The following is a 23,684-nucleotide window of genomic DNA, read 5'->3' as shown; positions in this document are numbered from 1 at the left end:
CCATCCTGCCCCGTCTCTTGGCAATGGGAAAGGTGATTTTGCTGCGACCATTCTACCTCGTCAGTAATGAAAACTGGGTGTTTTTAGGTTCTCGATTTTTTTCTGTCAATTTGGATTATATGTTTCTAGTTCTATAGTTCTCTCTACTTGTTATTAATGTGTATAAGATAAAATAAATCATTAAGGACATTTTTATTAATTTGAATAGAATTACTTTCATGCATGTTTCTAAGTGATTTCACCATTTCAAAGAAATATATCACAATAGAACCTATGTTTATTTTGTGATTAATTTTCGTTGTGTAGATCGAGAAAAATCTTGGGACAAGTCATAAAATGGAATTAACATTTTGAATTTGAGAGTTACGTTACTACCTTTTGCCTATGTGTGCAACTGTTTTCTTTTTTGAATTCACATTTGGATTTTGTACTTATTTATTTAAATCAAAAGTGAACCCTTTGACTTTTTGGAATTACCCATTATCTTTTATTATTGTTCAGGAAAAGAAAAATTGGACAACAAAATTCCAGTGTTGGGCTATGTGAGTGGATAGAAGATGTAGGTTTTCTAACCTTGTTGACATTCTTCACATCATTTCCCTGTACAAAGCCATATCCCTCCATGTAGATGTCATGACATCACAAGGACTCTGATTCCTGTGAGTTGTGGATAAAAACAATGATGATCATGCTCAATTATTTTAAAAGCACGATCAATCGATCATTTGATGGAGTATGGTAGCACAATTGGTAAGGTACAATGATGTCAAAGGAGATGGAGATGCTAATGTCAATATCATTTTCTCAAGGTATCACACTCGAGGTAAGCAAGGTATTTTTGTCAATTTGAGTTATCTTAACATTGATTAGGCAACCATCTTCGCCTATTCTTTTCTTCAAGTGTAGTTTAGAAATGTTGTTGTTGAAGCTTTTAATGTATTTAATACTTGGTACTTATATGTGTATTGCACACTACAATTGTAGGTGCATTTGGAGAAATTCACTCACTACTTTAATGTATGAGGAGGCTTTTAAAATACATGACTTTTTGCATTTCAACCATTTGGATTGCATTTATAATGTGAAATTTTATGATATCAATTTATTGAAATATTTCCTTATTGCTCCACCTTCCTCCCCAACCCCTCCTTTGCCTCATCCTACTACTCCTCGTCCTCCTCCACATTCTCCTCCACCTCCTCCCCATTCACAGATGCCTCCTCCTCTCCCTCCCCTTCTCCACCCATCCTCATCCTCCCCATACTTATATATACCCACCACCTCCCCCTCACCCTCTATATCCTCCTCCTCCTCTCGATGCTCTCCCACCAATCTACTCACCCCCCACCTACCCCTACCCATCTCGTCCCCCCCTCCACCTCCACCTCCTTCCCCTCATCCTCCACCTTTTCCTCCTCCTCTCTCCTCTACCCTCACCCAACTCACCCCCTCCCTTGTGCTCGTCAAAGTCCTCCTATGCCTCCTCCTCTCACCTTGCCCTCCCATTCCCCACCTCCTCCTCCTCCTTTTTCTCCTCCTTCAACTCCCCCCGCCCGCCTCTGCCTCCTCCACTTCTACCTCCACCTCCTTCTCCCGCCTCCCCCTCTTCTTCCTTCCCCTCCTTCACACCTCCTCTTTTTATCCTCTCCTCCCTGCTCACTCTAATCCTCTGCTAACCCCACCTCCCTGTCATCCTCCCTCTCATGTTCCTCCTTGTCATCGGTCCCCCCTCCTCCATTTCTTGTTATTCTTCCCCACTCAACCCTTTTTATGCAACCATCTCACAAAATAGAAGAAAAGATAGACCAACGCCTTCAAAAATAGCCTCTTCGAGGGGGCAACCTCCTTTACATTACACAAATGAACAGTTCTTCGATGATACAAACGACAAAATCTCCTTTCTATATATAGGAGTTAAAGGGGTCATAATATAATCAAAGATGACATAACAATAATAATATAAGGGCGCAACAATAATAATAGTTGGCTTCTATGGGGCACAATAATAACAATATGGGGACAATAGGGCATAACAATAACAATAAGGACTACAATGATAATAGTAATGGGGGAATCACTAGTATTATAAGGACCTAGCATGCCCCTCTCCTTTAAAAAAGTGTTGTCCTAAACGCTTGAGTAATTCTAGATGCTTCTGTATAAAATTCTCACCCTCCCATTTGGAATCTTTAGCCGGTAAGTTCTTCCACTTGATGAGATACTCTGAAATTGACCGATTTCGTAGCTATCAAGTTCTTGTTTCTGTGACTGCTTCAGGTTCCAATATGATTTTTCCTTCCTCGTCAAGTTCTCACAGTATTGTTTGAACTAGGAGTTTGTCACCTATAACCTTCTTTAATCATGAAACATGGAAAACTGGGTGCACTCGGGAAGTTGCAGGAAGCTCCAATTTGTATGCCATAGTACCGATCTTTTGCAACACCTTGTATGGACCATAATACTTTTGTGATAATTTATGATGCCTTAGATTTCTTGAGGGACATTTGTTTATATGGTTATAGCTGTAGGAATACCCAGTCACCTACATCAAAACTTCTTTCGCTGCGATGTTGATCTGCTTATTGTTTCATTCTATTCTGCGCCAAAGTGAGGTTATCCTTTAATAGTTGGAGAACTTGTTTTTTATGCTTGATGTGATCTTCCATTGATTACACCTTAGAATTTTCTCTTAAAGATGATGTGATGGATGATGGATGATATCCATAAAGTGCCATAAATGGGGTCATTTTTGCTGTAGTATGGAAGGAAGTGTTATACCACCATTCATCCAGAGGCAACTATTTGACCCATTGTGTCTATTTATCAGATACAAAGCAACAAAGATATCCTTCCAAACATTTGTTTACTATCTCAGTTTTCCCATGAGCTATGTGCTAACTGAGTACCAAGACAAGAAAATAATTTTGTCCAAAATATTCCAGTGAAAATGGGATCTATGTCGCTTACAATAATCTTTGGGTTCCCATGTAGCTTTTGAATTGTTTCCATAAGTGCAGTAGAAACTGTACTGGCTTTAAATGGATGCAATAATGCACAAAAGTGTGCATACTTGGTAAGTTTGTCAGCTACCACCATGATGACACTCTTTCTTTTGGACTTGGATAAGCCTATGATATAATCCACTGAAACCTCCTCCCAACGTTGGCTTTGAATGAATAAAGGTTGTAATAGACCTGGGGTGTTAATTGTTTCGACTTCATTTTGTTGGCAAACCAACCATTCTTCCACAAAATTTTGAATATCCAATTTAAGGCCATCTCAAAAAAATCCTTCTTAACCCTATGGTAAGTTTTTAAAAATCCTGAGTACCCTCCTAAGGGAGAGGTGTGCAATTCCATAAGAATCTTTTGTTTGAGTTGGGAATTCTTACATAGGTATAAGCGATCTATGTACCATAACAAATCATTTTTCCAGCTAAATGTATCAGATGTACTGGGATATTTTTGTATCTTTTAAATGAGTGCCCACACTTCTTCATCATTCTTCTATTCATCTCTTGCTTCATTTATCCATTCTAGTTGGATAATAGAAATGGTTCAAAGTAATGCTTCCAAATACTCATCATTTCTTGAGAGTGCATCTGCCACAACATTTTGCTTCCGTTTTTTGTAGATGATTTCAAAGTCATAACTCAACATCTTTTTGACACATTTTTGTTGCTCTTCTAAAGATAATCTTTGTTCTAAAAAGTATTTAAGACTATCATGATCCGTTTTTACCTTGAAGTGTCTTCCCATTAGGTAGGGTCGCCATTTTTTAAGTGCATGTAGTATTGCCAACATTTCCTTCTCATAAATAGATTTGTGTAAATACTTTCCTTTGACTGGACGACTTTCGAAAGTAATGCATCTTTCTTCTTGCATTAAAACAACACCAATTCCATTTCCCGAGGCATCACATTCCACAATAAAGGTTTTTGTGAAGTCCAACGTAGCTAAGACCGGTAGTTGGCACATTGCCTCTTTAAGATTTTCAAAGGACTTCGTTGCTTCTGGAGTCGATGAATGCATCTTTCTTCAATAATGTCGTTAGAGGTGCTGCTACTCGCCCATAATTCTTAACAAACTTGCGATAATACCCAGTGAGCTTAAAAAATCCTCGCAGATGCTTTATGGATGTGGAGATTTTCCATTCCTTAATGGCTTTAATTTTGCTAGGGTATACCTTCACACCTTCGTGAGATACAATATGACCCAGATATTCCACCTCTTGCAATCCAAAGAAACATTTGGAGCTTTTTGCATATAATTGTTTCTCCTCTAATAGTTTGAGCAGCCTATCAACATGTTGAACATGATCCTTCCAAGACTTGTTGTAGATTAGTATATCATCAAAAAATACTAACACAAATTTTCTGAGGAAGGGTTTGAAAATGGAATTCATCAAACCTTGAAATGTAAAAGGTGCATTGATAAGGCCAAAAGGAATGACCAAAAATTCATAATGACCCTCATAAGTTCTAAATGTTGTTTTTGTAATGTCTTTAGTCTTCATTCTGATTTGATGATATTCTGAACGAAGATCCAACTTGGTGAAGCAAATTGATCGATGCAATTCATCCAATAATCCATCAATGACACGAATGGGAAATTTATCTTTAATAGTGAGCTTGTTGAGCTCCTTATAATTTAGACACATGTGCCATGACCCATCCTTCTTTTGCACCAATACTACTGGAGCAGAGAAAACACTTTGACTAGGTTGAATTATACCAACCTCTAGCATTTTTGCAACCATATGTTCAATTTCACTCTTTTGGGCATAGGGATATCTGTAAGGTCTGATGTTTGGAGGAACACTTCCTGGAATCAAATGAATAGCATGATCATGATCACGAATAGGTGGGAGACCTTTGGGAGTCTTAAATACATTGGAATAATTGTCTAGACTTTTGGAGATATGGAGAAATAGGTGATTTCGATGTGGGAACCTCTAGCGAACATAATTGTGTAGTTACACCTTGTTGTTCTTTCTTTAGAAGCTTTGTCATTCTGTTAGAGCTACTTATCTTTCCTGGTTTCCCTGCGATACCCCTTAATTCAACTTCCTTTCCTTTCGAAGAAAATTTAATAAAAAGTTCTTGAAAATTAAAAGCTATTGTACCCAAGGATTGTAGCCATTGGAATCCCAATACAACATTAGCACCACCCATTGGAATGGAAATCATTGGGTTATTTAATACATATTCTCCCATGGATAGCTTGATATTATGGCACTTTTTAGAGCAATTTATGGTTCCTCCACTTGCAACCATCACTTGACACTCTGGTGTTTGATATAGGAAGTAATTCAATTCCTTGGCTATCTTACAATGAACAAAATTATGGGTGCTTCCCGTATCAATCAACACTATTACCTTTTTATTCTTGATATGTCCTTCTATCTTGATAGTTTGAGGAGTGGTAATTCCGGCCAATACATTACAAGATATGGTCGGATTCATTTCTTTTTTCTCTAGGGTTTGTTCCTGGTGTATATCCCCTTCTTTTGATGTTTCTTGTTCCTTTTCTTCCTCCTCTTCACAATCAATGTAAAATAGTTTCTTCTTAGCACACTTATGACCTTTAGTGTATTTGCTATCACAACTGTAACAAAGCCTTTTTGCTCTTTTTTCTTCCACTTGTTGTGGTGTCAACCTTGCAGGTTGTGGAATGCTAGGGGAAACAACACTTACATCTTTATAGTTGTGAGTGGTAGGCTTCCTTGTGGCCATAATTTTGTTTTCCATTTTTCTTGCCAACCTAAATGCTTTCTCCAATGAATCAGGTTACTTAAGGCGAACCTCACATTGGATGTTATCCTTTAAAGTCCCTATGAACACATCAATCCTATGCTCCTCTCGGATATCTTTTACCCTTATATTCATCTTTTGGAAGTCCTCAATGTGCTCCATCATTGAACCCTTTTGTTTGAGATTTATCAATTGGCTAAAAGAAGTGTTGTTTTTTGTATCCTCATAATGTGCCATCATTTATTCTGTAAAAATTGCCCGAGTGACAATTTATTTATGAGGGCAAAGCCATTGACACCATACAAACTGATTTGGTTCCAGATATAAAGTTGTAATGCATACCTTTTGTGTGTTTTGCACATTATGGAGATCGAAATATTGCTCTATGTATAGTATCCATGTTACGGGATCCTTGCCATCAAACTTCTTCATATCGATCTTTGGAGCATGGTGGGTCTTCAATCCACCATTAGAGTATATGAAATCATGATTAACATTTATTTTTTTCTCCTCATGAGTTTCCTTTACTACCCTTTCACCATTATTAAGCATTTCTTGTAGCAAATTTGTCAAATTTGTCTTCAAATCTTCCATGTTTCCTTTAAATTTTTCTTCTATACCATCCATCTTAGCTTCCACGTCTGTCTTCAAATCTTCCATGTTTCCCTTAGCTTCCATGTCTGTCTTCAAATCTTCCATGTTGCCTTTAAATTTTTCTTCTATACCATCCATCTTAGCTTCCACGTCTGTCTTCAAATCTTCCATGTTGCCTTTAAATTTTTCTTCTATACCATCCATCTTAGCTTCCATGTCTTTCTTTAAACCAACCATCTTAGCTTCCATTACTTTTTATGAAAGTGAATTTTGTTGCACTTGGTCTCGTAATTTTGATATATCATGTTGCATTTCTTCCTCTTCTTCATGATTCATGCTAGAGATTTCAGGTTGCTTACTATGTGTTTTCATTTTCTTTCTTAGGGCCATAAATTAATGATAATATTGCTTAACCATTCCCTTTGAATGCCTTCAAACTATTTTTTCAAACTTATGAAAAATTAAAAAAAAAAACTACACACCTTTTTTCACTTTGTAGGAGCTCGATATTGAATCTGTTGTATCTCTGTAATTTCAGATCTTCAAGGTCTGAAATTACATCCAGCGGTGTACCTCTGTGTCCTCTTTCCAACCCTGCAAGTCTGATCAAGATTGGATTCTCCAAGGAAGAGTTATGCCAAATCTCCCTCGATGACCTTGTTAGTGTCAGTCTTTCCAGCCTTCCTCCAGTGATCAAATGTGCTCTTGCAAAGTGATTTTGAAGTGTCAAGGTCAAATTTTGTCATTTCAGTGAGTCTTCAAGAAAAATTTGGTCACTAGGCATTAGGTCTAGGGTTTGCTTTCACTCCTTCTAAAGTTGTCCAAATGGCGGTCCATGTCATTATTCAGCTGAGTCTGTCATCATTCATAGGGTTTTCATTATCATCTCGGTGTCTAATGAGTTATTTCACACCTTGTTCATGCTTCAGTTGCACCTAGGCAAGGTCATTTCCCTCTCCTAGGGTTTTGAAGGCAATTTCTCTTGGATGGTCAAATCATCGACAAAACTTGTATCCTGATGTTCATACACCTTCCCCTATCCTTAAAGTACCTTATCAAACACTTCCCATCCCTTAGATCCGCCAAATTCCTCATTTTTGCACAAACCCTAGTTTCTAGCTACAACCTGGCAATTTTCTAGGTTTGGCCTGTGTTTTGCCCTTTTCGACCCCTTCCCCTCACTCAATCTCTGAGATTCCACTTTCCCCTGCTTCCTAACATCCCTCCCCACTCCCAAAAATTTCCCCAAGAATTTAGAAGCCCTCTATCCCCTTCATTTCGCTCCATTTCGACAAAATCCCTTGTTTCACACATCGGGACAAGTTTCACTCAAAAGCTGTTTCTGAGCAATCAAAGATGCATTTTTCAAAACTGAGAGAGGTTTTTGTCCACAACATGCCAAGGAAGAAAAACCTCTTTCACTTTTTACACAGGTGTCATGGTTTGAGAGAAATGTCAAAAATACCGGCGAGAACGAAGGTGCTCCAAGGACGGTTGGCCAAGGCACAAAAACGAAGGAAAACGCCCGATCCACTCCAAATTTTGGCCAAAGCCTCTTTGACTGAGCATGGTACTTGATTGGGGACTCCCAGCCCAAATTTCAAGAAATTTGGAGAAAATTTTGTCATTTGTGAATTTTTTGGGAAATTGACAGGTTTTGGCCGTTGGAGTGGTCTGACCCCGCGCGCGACCACTCGTGGGGACAGCTCAGAACGAGAAAACTCTACATTTTTGGAATTTTCATGAAAAAATACACTTGCCTATGAATGGGTTTCAGATTTTATGAAGATTTGGGCTTCCAAAAGCTCAAAATACATGCAAATTTTCACTTTCTGCCCCTTTTTTGAGTTGCAGAAAGTTGCCTTGGGAGAAATGACTTTTGAGGGGTCAAATCAACTCCAAATTTAGAAATTCCGGTGGGGTTGGAAAGTAGACTCACAGACCTTTCCAATGAGCTATCTTGCACCTGATTTAGACACCGGGAAGGCCCTCAAGCAGAGCTGTCAATGTGCGCGACCACTCCAAGGGAGGAGCGCGACCACTCAGGGAAATTTCACCATTTTGACTATTTCGGCCTGCAAAACACTGTTTTTACTTTAGTTGACTCTTAATGCATGTAAATGATGGATTGTTGGGTAATTTTCCTGGCACATGGATACATTTACTCTCCTTTAACACTTCTAGAAGTTTCCTTGATGTAAATAGTGAATATTAAATGCATGAATGGGTTACCTAAGTTTTAGAGGCAAGTTGTTTTGACTGCCTATTATTTAGTGCTCAGTTTAGAATTAGTTCAAACTGCTCCTAGGAAGTTGAGCTCGACCCCTAGAGGTGGGGAAAGGAGTTAGATGATCTATATTATGCCTTCTCTTGCTCATTTTCATGGTTGGACTTTTGAGGGAGAAGCTCCTATTGTATATTTTACTTGTATCTCTGCAATTTGAGGAAAAGGAAGACCAGGGTTTTGCAGACATCATTGGGATTCTTGTGGACTCTTGTGTTGATGGTGTGTTCTCTTATTGTAATTGTAAGTGTGTTTATGTGTTCCATCTCTTTCTTTACTGCAGCTTATTAAACAAATGAAGTGATAAAGTTTGAATTCATGCTTGCCATGCTCAGCTTTCAATTTTGTTTGATATTTATGTTTTCCACTGTCTAAAGAGGATTCAAAGCCATTGTTTGCCCTCTTTAGCTCCCTCTCTTTCTTCCTTGATCATCCATCTCAGCTTAAGGCATAAGCACAAACTCCTACCTTGCCCCAAAGACCCACCTGCAAAAACTGAGTTCAATCCCCGCACCCTGAATTGCACTCCCTCCAATTGCCACCAAAAACCCCAAAAACTTTAAATCAACCCTCCTTATCAGTTTACTAGCCTAATATCAGTGTTCCTAATTGGGTCAGCTCATCCTATTGAAAGATCTACCGAGTTTGACCGGAGAGAGCCTTCTCATACCCCGTAGGGCTAGCTACGAGGTGAAATGGTTTGATGTTGCCTTGAAGGTTTACCTTCTTCAGCCTAGGGTGAAATCTCAAGCGCTAACAGACCTAATTGTAGACTTGTTCAGTGGAGCGAACTTGTATGAAGTGCCACGTGTCACTGTTTTGACCTTAAGACCTGAAACCGATACACAGAAAACTACAAGAAATCCTCTTTTTGTAATTTTTTACAAGATTTCAATCTGATGCTAAAAAATAAAGTTATGATGATTTTCCCCAGGTCACTTGTTTGAGATATAATTCAGGAGCCTGCAAAAACCCTAACTTCCTTAGATACTATCTTCGAAAATATAGCAAGATAAGATCTGAAATTCAAACCCAAGGTTTAGAGAGATTTCGACTCAAATGGTTTTTTTTTAGCTTCTGAAATGTCACAAAAAAAAAAAAAAACAAAATTAAATTATAGTGAAAATTCCACGATGACCTGTTTGGAGCAGGTGAAAATCTAGAATCCAAAGCTCTGATACCAAATGTTATGCAACCAACTCACAAAATAGAAGAAAAGATAGATCACTGCCTTCAAAATCAGCCTCTTCGAGGGGGAAACCTCCTTTACATTACACAAATGAACAATTCTTCGATGATACAAATGACAAAACCTCTGTTCTATATATAGGAGTCTAAGGGGTCACAATATAATCAAAGTCGACATAACAATAATAATATAAGGGCACAATAATAACAATATTGGGATTCTATGGGGCACAATAATAACAATATGGGGACAATAGGGGCACAACAATAACAATAAGGGTTACAATGACAATAGTAATGGGGGAATCACTAGTGTTATAGGGACCTAACAACCCTCCTCTTCCCGCCCCCCTCCCCCACTTCCTCCTCCTCCTTCCTCTCCACTATGCCTACCTTCCTTTTCTCCTCATTCTCATGCACGCCCTTCCTCTCCCACCCACCAACTCCTCCTCCTCCTCCACTTCAACTTTCATCCTGTTGTCCTCGCCTCCCCCTTTTCCTCATAGCTTCACCTCACATCCCCTTCATCCTCTTGCTCCTCCCCCTAGCCTCACCCCTTTGTCTCCTCCACTTCCTTGACCTCTCCCTTTGCCTCCTCCACTTTCTTTACCTCTCCCTTTGCCTCCTCCTCCTACTATTTATCCTCCCCCTAAGCCTTTTCCGCCTTCCCCTGTGCTCCTCCAACTCCTCCTTTATATCCTCCTCTCACCTAGCCTCCCACTCCCCCACCTCGTCCTCATCCTTGTACTCCTCCTCTAGCTCCGCTGCCCTCATCTACCTCCTCAACTTCTACCTCCACCTCCTCCTCCCCCCTCCCCCTCTTCTTCCTCCCCCTCCTGCACACCTCCTCTTTTTCTCCTCACACCCTCTCTCGCTCTTATCCTCTGCCAACCCCACTTCCCCCTTTCCCTCCCTCTCATGATCTTCCTTGTCCTCAGTCGCCCCTCCTCCTCTTCTTGCTAGTATTCCCCACTCAACCCTCATCCCCTTTGTCCCTCCTTCACTTCCTCCTCCTCCTCCTCCTTTCCTCTCCCCTATGCCCTCCTTCTCTGTCTCCCTTCCCCCCTCCTCGTCCTCCTCATGCATGCCCTTCCTCTTCCACCACCCACTCACTAACCCACCTCCATACCTCCTCCTCCTCCTCCTCCTTGTACCCTCCTATCCCCCTCCCCAACATCCTCCTCTTGCTCATCCTCCACACCCCCCCCCCAAACTCCTCCTCCTCCTCTCTTTCCAGCACTGCTCCTTTTTGTCCATCGTCTCCTTTGCCTCTTCCTCCTCCCTCCTCTTCTCTTCCCACGTTCTCTTTCCTCTCCCCACCACCACCACCACCTCCACCTCCTCCTCATCATCATCATCCACCTCCCCCTCCCCTCAACCCCAACCTCTTCCTCCTCCTTTACCCCTTCTCAACCTCCGCTTCTTTATTCCTCCTCCACATCCTTTTCTGTCTCATCCTCTCCCCTTCTCCTCACCCTCCTCCTCTTACTCCTCTACATGTCTACCATGCTCCCTCTTCAATGCCTTCCTCCCCCTTCCCCTCTGCTCCTCCTCATAAGATAAAGATTAAAAGAAAAAAAAAATTCCATATCATTTTATTCTCTTTATCTATAATACATAAAGGATTTTCACATTTCTTCATAATGATAATTTAGATATCCATATATAAATGCTAGTCCAAGAAATTAAATGGTTATATGGTTATATGTCGCTTACATGTTGATTATATGTTGCTTGACTACATCCTTGTATGTCGGGTGCATTCTTGAATGTTTTGGTTACATGTATCAGTGTTGTAAGTTGATTACAAGACTTTATCACTTGCGATCGACTACATGTGTTCGTATGTATGTGTAGTTGATTAGGAATTGGTTATGCATGCTGATAGTTACATGTGGAAATGTGCGCAATGGAGTAATGGTTGGTCACAACATGCATTGTTGATATGGCCTTGCATTGATGACTAGACCCTAGTTAGAATGACGTTTATGCATTGATACACTTATTTTATATATCTCTATATGTTGTAATGATTATGTTATACATGTATCACATTGATTTGATGAGCTTCCAGACAAGGTATCATCCCCGAATTATGCTAAGGTAAGTTGGTTTATTGTGATTTAGTTAGGTTGACATAGTATGCCTTGCAGGAAAGAGATCAGATGGGTAGCAAGGTGGTAGATTGCATATAATATCCCTATGCATAAGATGGGTAGCATGGTGTGGGGCACTCTTCTGACCTAGCAGATACATTGAGAAGCCTGAAGGAAGAAATAAGGAGTTGTAAAGCAGACAATGACAAAATCATGCAGGCACAAGAGAAACAAGCAGAGGTGAATGCGATACTACTTTAGAGTCTGTCAGAATTGCAACGACAGGAACCACTTCGGATCATCCATGGACATGAGGAAATAACTAATGGGGCATATGGCAGTAGGTATCCTAGTAGACACAGGTCAGATAGATCTGACACGATTAGAGATGGAAAGTTTTTGGACACTTCGGATAGGAGAGGTGATCGACACAGGTACTATTCCAGTTTTGGTTCTGATAGACATCATGATTGTTATCGTCATCATCCATACATGAGGATTGATAGGGGATACTTGTCAGATGAGTTTAAGAAGGGAAAGCCATCCACCTTTGATGGAGAGATGAAGAAATCATAGGATGCAGAAGCATGGTTGCTTGATATGAAGAAATTATTTTGATTGCATGATTATTCAGAAAACATGAAAGCAAAGATATCCACTTTTAGTCTCAAAGGTAAAGCAGATATTTGGTGGGAAGACGTGAAGAATGTCAAAGGTATATATGAGGAGGATTTAGCTTGGCATGCATTTGAAAAGCTCTTCAAGAAGAAGTATTTTTCGGAGATTTACTATGACAGAGCTAATGTTATGCAACTAGCTCACAAAATAGAAGAAAAGATAGATCAACGACTTCAAAATCAGCCTCTTTGAGGGGGAAACCTCCTTTACATTACACAAATGAACAATTTTTGAATGATACAAATGACAATACCTCCTTTGTATATATAGGAGTCTAAGGGGTCACAATATAGTCAAAGCCGACATAACAATAATAATGTAAGGGCACAACAATGACAATGGTGGGCTTCTATGGGGCACTGTAATAACAATATGGGTACAATATGGGCACAACAATAACAATAAGGGGATACAATGACAATAATAATAAGGGGATGCAATAGTATTATAGGGACCTAACATGTCGCTCTCCTTCAGAAAAGTGTTGTCCTCAACGCTTGAGTAGTTATGGATGCTTCTGTATAAAATTCTCATCCTCCCATGTGGAATCTTCAGCGGGTAAGTTCTTCCACTTGATGAGATACTCTGAAATTGATAGTTTTCGTAGTTGTCGAGTTCTTGTTTCTGTGATTGCTTCATGTTCCAATATGATTTTTCCTTCCTCGTCAAGTTTTGGAAATATTGTGTGAACTAGGAGCTTGTCACCTATAACCTTCTTTAAGCATGAAACATGGAAAACTGGGTGCACTTGGGAAGCTATATGAATCTCCAATTTGTATGCCAGGGTACCAATATTTTGCAACACCTTGTATGGACCATAATACTTTGGTGATAATTTAATATCCTTATTATCTTGCTTGAGGGACATTTGTTTGTATGGTTGTAGCCGTAGAAATACCCAGTCACCTACATCAAAACTTCTTTTGATGTGATGTTGATATGCCTATTGTTTCACTCTATTCTACGCTAAAGTGAGGTCATCCTTTAAGAGTTGGAGAACTTGTTGTTGATGCTCGATGTGATCTTCCACTACTTGAACCTTATAATTTTCTCTTAAATATGATGTGATGGAGGGTGGATGATATCCATAAAGTGCCATAAATGGGGTCATTTTTGGTGCAATATGGAAGGACGTGTTATACCACCATTCATCCAGAGGCAACCATTTGTCCCATTGTGTTTGTTTATCAAATACAAAGCAACGAAGATATCCTTTCAAACATGTGTTGACTATCTTAGTTTGCCCATCGGATTGACGATGATATGATGAAATATGAGCTAACTAAGTACCAGACAAGAAAATAATTTTATCCAAAAAGTTCCAGTGAAAATGGGATCATTGTCGCTTACAATAATCTTTGGGTTTCCATGTAGATTTTGAAATGTTTCCATAAATACACCAGCAATTGTATTTTCTTTAAAGGGATGAGATAATGCACTAAAGTGTGCATACTTGGTAATTCTATCAACAACCACCATGATTACACTCTTTCCTTTGGACTTGGGTAAACCTATGATAAAATCCATTGAAACCTCCTCCCAACGTTGACTTGGAATGGATAAAGGTTGTAATAGACCTGGGGTCTTAACTATTTCAACTTTATTTTGCTAGCACACCAAACATTCCGCGACAAACTTTTGAATATCAAATTTAAGGCCATCCCAAAAAAAACCCTTCTCAACATTGTGGTAAGTTTTTAAAAATCCTGAGTTCCCTCCTAAGGGAGAGGTGTGAAATTCCATAAGAATCTTTTGTTTGAGTTGGGAATTCTTATAGAGGTATAAGCGATCTTTGTACCTTAACGAATCATTTTTCAAGCTAAATGTATCAGATGTACTGGGATCTTGTTGTAATTTTTGAATGAGTGCCCACACTTCTTCATCATTCTTCCATTCATCCCTTGCTTCATTTATCCAATCTGGTTGGATAATATAATTGGCGCAAAGCAATGCTTCCACATCCTCATCCTTTCTTGAGAGTGCATCTGCAACAACATTTTGCTTCCATTTTTTGCAGATGATTTCAAGGTCATAACTCAACATCTTTGTGACCCATTTTTGTTTCTTTTCTGAAGATAATCTTTGTTCAAAGTATTTAAGACTATCATGATCTGTTTTTACCTTGAAGTATCTTCCCATTAGGTAAGGTCGCCATTTCTTAAGTGCATGTAGTATTGCCAACACTTCCTTCTCATAAATAGCTTTGTGTAAATACTTTCCTTTGATTGGACGAATTTCGAAAGCAATCCGTATTTCTTCTTGCATTAAAACAACACCAATTCCATTTCCTGAGGCATCACATTCCACAATAAAGGTTTTTGTGAAGTTTGGCGTAGCTAAGACGGGTTCTTGGCACATTGCCTTTTCAAGATGTTCAAAGGATTTCGTTGCTTTTGGAGTCCAAGAAAATTCATCTTTATTCAGTAATATTGTTAGAGGTGCTACTATTCTCCCGTAATTCTTAACAAACTTGCGATAATACCCTATCAACCCGAGAAATCCTCATAGATGCTTTATGGATCTGAGGATTTTCCATTCCTTAATGGCTTTAATTTTGTTAGGGTCTACCTTAACACCTTCATGAGATACAATATGACCCAAATATTCCACCTCTTGTACTCCAAGGAAGCATTTGGAGGTTTTTACATATAATTGTTTCTACTCCAATAGTTTGAGAACTCTATCAACATGTTGAACATGATCCTTCCAAGAATTGTTGTAGATTAGTATATCATCAAAAAATACTAACACAAATTTTCTAAGGAAGGGTTTGAAAATGGAATTCATCAAACCTTGAAATGTAGAAGGTACATTGGTGAGGCCAAAAGGCATGACCAAAAATTCATAATGACCCTCATGAGTTCTAAATGTTGTTTTCAGAATGTCTTCAGTCTTCATTGTGATTTGATGATATCATGAATGAAGGTCCAACTTGTTGAAGTAAATTGCTCCATGCAATTCATCCACTAATTCATCAGTGACATGAATGGGAAGTTTATCTTTAATAGTGAGCTTGTTGAGCTCCCTATAATTCGAACACATGCACCATGACCCATCCTTCTTGTGCACCTATAGTGCTATAGAAGAGAAAGAACTTTGACTAGGTTGAATTATACCAACCTCTAGCATTTCTCCAACCATACGTTCAATTTCACTCTTTTGGGCATAGGGATATCTGTAAGGCCTGATGTTTGGAGCAACACTTCCTGCAATCAAATGAATAGCATGATCATGATCACAAATAGGTGGGAGGCCTTTGGGAGTCTCAAATACCTTGGAATGATTGTCCAAGACTTTTTGGAGATCTGGAGAAACAGTTGATTTTGACGTGGGGACCTGTAGCAAATATAATTGTGCAATTACGCCACATTGTTCTTTTTTTAGAAGCTTTGTCATGCAGTTTGAGCTTATTATCTTTCCTGGTTTCCATGTGATACCCCTTAATTCAACTTCCTTTCCCTTTGAAAAAAAATTCAAGAAAAGTTCTTGAAAATTAAAAGATATCATACCCAAAGATTGTAGCCATTGGACGCCTAGTACAATTTATGCACCACCTATTGGAATGGAAAGCCTTGGACTATTCAAAACAAATTATCCCATGGATAGCTTGATATTACAACACTTTCCAGAGCAATTTATGGTTCTTCCATTTGCAACCATCACTTGACACATTGGTGTTGGATATAGGAAGAAATTCAATTCCTTCGCTATCTTACAACGAATAAAATTATGGGTACTGCCCGAATCAATCAACACTATTACCCTTTTCTTCTTGATATGTACTTCTATCTTGATAGTTTGAGGAGTGGTAATTCTAGCCAATGCATTACAAGATATGGTCGGATTCATTTCTTATTTCTCTAGGGTTTGTTCCTAGTGTATATCATCTTCTTTTGACGTTTCCTCCTCTTCACAATCTATGTAAAATAATTTATTTTCAGCACACTTATGACCTGTAATGTATTTTCTATCACAACTGTAACAAAGCCCTTTTGCTCTTTTTTCTTCCAATTGTTGTGGTGTCAACCTTGTAGGTTGTGGAAGGCTAGGAGCAACAACACTTCCATCTTTATAGTTGTGATTGGTAGGCTTCCTTGTTGCCATAACTTTGCTTTCAATTTTTCTTACCAACCTGAATGTCTTCTCCGATGAATCAAGTTCACAAAGTCGAACCTCATGTTGGATGTTATCTTTTAATGTCCCTATGAACACATCAATCATATGCTCTCCTGGAATATCTTTTACCCTTATATTCAATTTTTGGAAGTCCTCAATGTGCTCCACCATTGAACATTTTTGTTTGAGATTTATCATTTGGCTAAAAAAGGTGTTTATTTTTGTATCCTCATAATGTGCTATCATTTATTCTGTAAAAATTGCCCAAGTGACAATTTGTTTACGAGGGCAAAGCCATCGATACCATACAAATTGATTGGGTTCCAAATATAAAGTCGCAATGCGTACCTTTTGTGTGTTTTGCACATTATGGAGAACGAAATATTGCTCCATCTGTAGTATTCATGTTATGGGATCCTTGCCATCAAACTTCCTCATATCAATCTTTGGAACATGGTGGGTCTTCAATCCAACGTTAAAGTCTATGAAATCATGACTAACATTTATTTTGTTCTCATCATGAGTTTCCTCTACTACCTTTTTGCCATTAGGAAGCATTTCTTGTAGCAACTTTGTCAAACCTCCTTTCAAACCTTCCATGTCTTTCTTCAAATATTCAATGTTTACTTCTAAACCATCCATCTTAGCTTCCACACCATTCTTTAAACCATTCATCTTAGCTTCCACGCCTTTCTTTAAACCATCCATCTTAGCTTCTGCTACTTTTTGTGAGAGTGAAATTTGTTGCACTTGGTCTCGTAATTTTGATAAATCATGTTGCATTTCTTCCTCTTCTTCATGAGTCATGCTAGAGATTTCAGGTTTCTTACTAGGTGTTTCCATTTTCTATTTTCGGGGCATCGATTAATGATAATGATGCTTCATTATGTCCTTTGAATTCCTTCAAACTAAATTTTCAAACTAAACTTATGCAAAAATTTTAAAAGACTACACACCTTTTTTGGCTTTGTAGGAGCTCGATATTGAATATGTTGTATCTCTGTAATTGCACATCTACAAGGTGTGAAATTTTGTCTTGTGGTAGCCCTCCGAGTTCTCGTTCCAATCTCGCAAGTCTGATCAAGATTGAATTCTGAAATAAAAAGTTATTCCAAATCTCCCACGATAACGTGATTTTAGACTAGTTCAGTAGCGCAAACTTGTACGAAGTTCCACGTGTCACTATTTCGACCTTTAGACCTGAAACTAATACACAAAAAACTACAATCCATCCTATTTTTGTACCTTCTTACGAAATTTCAATCTGATGCTCAGAGAGAAGGTTATGACGATTTTTCCCCAAGTCACCTGTTTGAGATATAATTCGGGAGCTTGCAAAAATCCTAATTTCCTTGGATCATTTCTCCGAAAATATTGTGAGACAAGATCTAAAATTCATACCCGAGGTTCATCGATATTTCAGCTCAAATGGATTTTAATTTTATCATCTGAAACGTCGTAGAAAAAACGTTATAGCGAAAATCCCACAATGGCCTTTTTGAAGCAGCGAAACCGTAGAATCCAAAGCTCTAATACCAATTGTTAGCCAACTAGCTCACAAAATAGAAGAAAAGATAGATCAACGACTTCAAAATTAGCCTCTTCAAGGGGAAAACCTCCTTTACATTACTCAAATTAACAATTCTCGGATGATACAAATGACAAGCCCTCCTTTCTATATATAGGAGTCTAAGGGTTCACAATATAGTTAAAGTCGACATAACAATAATAATGTGAGGACACAACAATAATAATAGTGGGCTTCTATGGGGCACAATAATAATAATATGGGTACAACATGGGCACAAAAATAACAATAAGGGGATACAATGACAATAATAATAAGGGAATACAAAAGTATTATAGGGACCTAACAACTAAGGAGTTTTATGAGTTGCGGATGGGTTCTATGACAAACGATGAGTATACTAGCATATTTTTGGAATTTTTGAGATATTTTCCTTACCTCGGGGAGGAGAAGTCCAAGGTTCAGAGGTTCATCAATGGATTATTAATTGCATACAGAGACCGGATTTAGTTCAACGAGCCTAGATCATTAAAGGAGGCCATCTGAAAGTTTAAGCATTGTTATGAGCAGTTGAAGCGTAAAGTTGAGCCCAATCATTACTTGAAAATAAATGAGAAAGCTAAAGGAAAATGGCCACCAAAGAGACGAAGACCTCAAGATGCAAGTGAAAAATAAAATGCAATTCCTTACAAGAGATTCAATACAACTCAGAAAGGATGTGGAGAGCAGTAAGCTAGAGGTGGTGGTATGGAACCATTGTAGTGTTGGATATGTGGTAAGGATCATCGCAAGAAGTATTGTCTGTAGTATCAGAGTGGTGGAAGACCCTAGATCTAGCTATAGTTATATTAATCCCGACCTAGTGGATAAGTGTGGTTTGAGAAAAGGAGTGCATGCATAATCTTAGTTGGTACAGTTGGCTACAAGTACAAAGAAGTGAGTTCACCATTGGGTAAGAGCTTACGCATTTGAGTTAAATGGTATGCCTACATTAGAACATTTGACTGTATTGTCATTTGGTTCATATAGTATGATTTTGGGTATGGATTGGCTATACCTTCACAGATATAAAGTGGATCGCTTCGACAAGGCCATTGAGTGTGTGGATGATAGTCGAGAAAAGAGGACTTTGCAGGGGAAGAAGAAGCCTACATTAGTGAGGATGGTTACTGCTATGCAGGCTAAGCATAGTTGCAGAAAGGGTTGTGTGATGTTTGCAGTACACATTTTTAGTGAGAAGGGTTAGGAGGTTGAGGATGCAGATGTGTTGAGCAGGTACCCAGTTTTGCAACAGTTTTAGGATGTATTTCCTGAGGACATTACATAGTTGCCACCTCATAGGGAGGTAGACTTTTCTATTGAGTTGGTTATAGGGAAACCCCAGCATCAAAAAAACCTTACAGGATGAGCACACCTAAGTTGGTTGATTTAAAGTTGCAAGTGAAGGAAATGCTGGATAAGGGGTACATTAGGTCGAGTGTATCTCCTTGGGGTGCACCAGTGTTGTTCATGAAGAAGAAAGATGGTACTCTTTGATTGTGCATTGACTACAGGAAGTTGAAAAAAGTAACAATCAAGAACATGTCCCCTTTGTCGAGGATTGATGATTGTTTGATTAGTTGAAGGGAGTAGCAATGTTCTCTAAGATCGACTTGAGATCGAGATAGCATCAGGTACACATCAAGGAAGAGGATATCTTCAAGACTGCGATTAGGACTAGGTATGGGCATCATGAGTTTGTTGTTGTTCCATTCGGTTTAACTAATGCCCGAACTGCATTTATGTGTTTGATGAATAGTGTGTTGTGTCCTTATCTGGACAAGTTTGTTATTGTATTCATTAATGACATACTGGTATATTCTAAGAATGAGGAAGAACATGTCGAGCATTTAGCAACAATGTTGAGGTTGCTAAGAGAGCATCAGTTGTATGCTAAACTTAGAAAGTGCAACTTCTTTCAAACGAAGGTACATTATTTGGGGCATGTTGTCTCCAAGGATGGCATAGCAGTGGATCAAGAAGAGATAAGGGCTATTATGGAGTGGGAAGCTCCTAAGAATGTGGATGAGGTGAGATCATTTATGGGATTGGAAAGCTACTACAAGAGGTTCATCAAGAACTTATCATGCATTGCATATCCTATCACATCATTGCAGCAGAAAGGTAAGAATTTCGAATGCACAGAAAAATGTGAGGATAGTTTTGAGCAGCTTCAACAGTTGTTAACACATGCACCAGTGCTAAAGATTGTGGATCCAGACAAGGAGTTTGAAGTGTGTACAAAGGTTTGCAAGGGAGGACTTGGTGGAGTTCTCGCGCAAGAAGAGAAGGTAGTGTGCTATGAGTTACGAAAATTGAATGAGCACGAGTAGAACTACCCAATGCATGATCTTGATCTAGCAAGGATTATACACGCATTGAAGATGTGGAGGAACTATCTTCTTGACAGGAGGTTTACATTGATGAGTGATCACAATGGGTTGAGATATTTATTTGATTAACCAAATATGAATGTGAGGCAAGCCAGATGGTTGGCTACCGTTAATGAGTTCGACTTCAAGATCAAATACATCAAAGGGAAGGAGAACCGGGTTGTGGATGCTCTTAGCAGGAAAGCATAGGTAAATCATGTAGCACCTATGAGTTCTTATGGGATAGAGTTACAAGATAAGATCTTGCAAGCAGGACAACGGGATGAAAAATATATGGATATTATGCACATATTACAGTAGAGTGCATGTACAGGTACATGTATAAGTGATTAGGATGCAGACTAGCGTCTCACGACAGATGGTTTGGTGAGATTTAGAGACATGATCTATGTTCTGAATTGCAGTGAGCTCAAGGAGCTTATCTTGAGGGAGTTTCACGCCAAGCCATACTCGGGTCATCCAGATATTAGAAGACGTTGACGATAGTGAAGAAGTTATATATTAGATGAATCTGAAGAAGGAAGTGGCAAAGTTCATGGATTGATTGGTATATATTACACATGGAGCAAGAAGGAGAGTTCCAGCCAGAGCCTCAGTGCATATTGTATCATAAACATCTCATGCTCAGGAATAGAGCCATAGAGCAAGTTAAAGTGCAGTGGAAGAACTTTGGGCCTAAAGAAGCCACATGGTAGATGGTGGATCAAATGCGGGCTTTGTATCCTTCATTGTTTGTAGGTTGAGGCAAAGTAGTTTTGGTTTGATGTTGGTATATGTTTTGCTAATATTTTGGTATATGTATATGGATGTAAGTACTACCATGAGCTAAGTTATAAAGCTCCAATAAGTGGTATGGGTGTCATATTATTATGGTTGTTAAATTGTCATGTTGTCATGATGTTTTTCTTTTGAGTAGGTCTTTCATAGTAAATACTGCAACAAGGTAAGTTCTAAAGCTCCATGGGTAGTATGTTTTCTTTCTAGAGGTTTTGCTGAGGTCATGGTGTGGTTTAACAATGAGGACGGTGTTCCCCATGGGGGAGGGTGTTGTAACATCCCGGGTGAAAATTTCATGTATTAAAAGTTAATAAAGGAAAAATAAGACCATGGTTAAGGGAAACTTATTCCAAGCTAAATGTTGGGCAAAGATATCGTAGTGGACATCATTAGATGTGTGTTTTGGCTAAGGAAAATTAGCAAAGGCTATGGCAAAGACATTAAAAGGCAAAAAGACCTTTTTGGCACATTTATTAATGAAAATAAAGGAAAATATGAGAAAATGAAGGTGAAAGGTCACAGGTTGCATGTGAGGAGGAAATTGAAGGAAAATAATGGAAAATGAAGAAAATAGAGGCCTCATTAATAAAAAGGCTTTTGAGGATCAGTTTGTAACCTTTTGTCAGTTCAAGTTTGGAGCTCTCTCATTATTCTCTCTCTCTCTCACTCTTGGTCACTTAGAGTTTTCTTGGAGCACTTCAGCTCTGGATCAAGTAAGGAAAAGCAAGAAAAGGGAAAGGAAGGAAAGCAAGGATCAAGGAAGAAGAGTAGGATCAAGCAACTTTAGCAGGAATACTTGCAGGTAACCTTTTGCATGTGTGATTTCCTAGCTGGTTTGGACATGCATGGCTTTGCATGTTGGTGTATGGTTCTCTTGTTGTCGGTGGCATGGTTTTGCCGGGTTATGACAGTGGTTTTTAGCCTAGCCTTTCCAGATGCCATGGTGTTGGGATGTTTATTTTAGTTTTGAGCTTTGGTTTGCCGGATGGATTTCAAAATTCGGGGCAGAGGTGGTCTCAAGGTTCATTCCCAAAGGCCTAGGAATCCCTTGACCGGTTTTGGCGGGATACACGGTAAAGCCTGAGGGAGAAGTCTCAGTTTAGGGCCTAGTGATCCGGGTTTGTATTGCGGTAAAGCCTGAGATACTGGTCTCGATTTAGGGTGTAGTGATACTGGATTAGATTGCGGTAAAGCTCGAGAGACAAGGAGATGGAAAATTCCTCAAGGATAGTGATGGACTTTGGATGGCATTTCAAGTTCGGTTCGGTTCGGTTGTGATCAGAGCCTCAGTTTTGGTGTGATCACGGTTTGGTGAGGGTGGAGGTTTTTTAACCTCTGGATTCCCTTGGTTTTTCTTGGATTGGTTGTTCTATGAGATCCCACACTCATGCTTGGAATATGGCACAGGGGTGACTGGCTGAAAGAGAGATTTGGTTCATCCATGTCTATGGTTAGGTGGTACCTAATTGATGATATGATAGTTCAATGGAGAAGGAGGTGATCATTCTAGTTATGTTTCATAATTTCTTTTAGTCATTTACACTCTGTATTGTATCCTAGACCTGTAGGTTGCATTGATGCCAAGTGTTTGACAGAATGTCAGTCCTGGTTGGGGATGTTGAGGCCTAGTTGTGAGGTTTATTTTTTATTTATCATCATTGTAATCATTTCTTTGATGGATTCTGAAAGTTGTCGCAAGTTCTGGGTAGAGGTCGGGATTCTGGGCTATAAAAGTGGCTCAAATCTCGGGGTCGCTAGCACAGGTCTGCTGAGAAAAGTCCATAGTCACTGGCATAGAGGTCTATGAAAGTGAATTTGAGTTGCTGGTCATTATCTTGCCTATAGCATGACAGCGACTTTGTGTTAAGAGGCTTAAAACATTAGTGGGACCTAGGGACAAGATGTTTGAGTGGTTGACATGTCACCTAGGGGTGTAATTGCTGATGTGGACGGGTTTCTTTGATGAGTTATGTCGATTCCATCTCCTTAAGGTCACCAAGGAGATTGAATCCCTTATAGTAACCTCTCTCATCACATGTTTGCTCGACTGGGTTGCTGCTTGGGTGGACCTGGGAGGAGGGAGTGTTACAATATGTGGAAGAAAATAAAACTTCTCAACATTGTGTTGTTGAATTACGTTAGGAGATATGTTTGACACGTGAGATTGATAAAGTTGCAGATTCTTAGGTATTAATGTCTCACATCAGTTGTTATCTGATCGGATTTGACAACTGGCGGC

This window comes from Pinus tabuliformis, chromosome 1_2 (genome assembly GCF_031772625.1).
Source record: "Pinus tabuliformis cultivar Carrire ecotype Pingquan chromosome 1_2, CPIR1, whole genome shotgun sequence".
Lineage (NCBI taxonomy): Eukaryota > Viridiplantae > Streptophyta > Pinopsida > Pinales > Pinaceae > Pinus > Pinus tabuliformis.
This window is presented reverse-complemented; position numbering follows the sequence as displayed.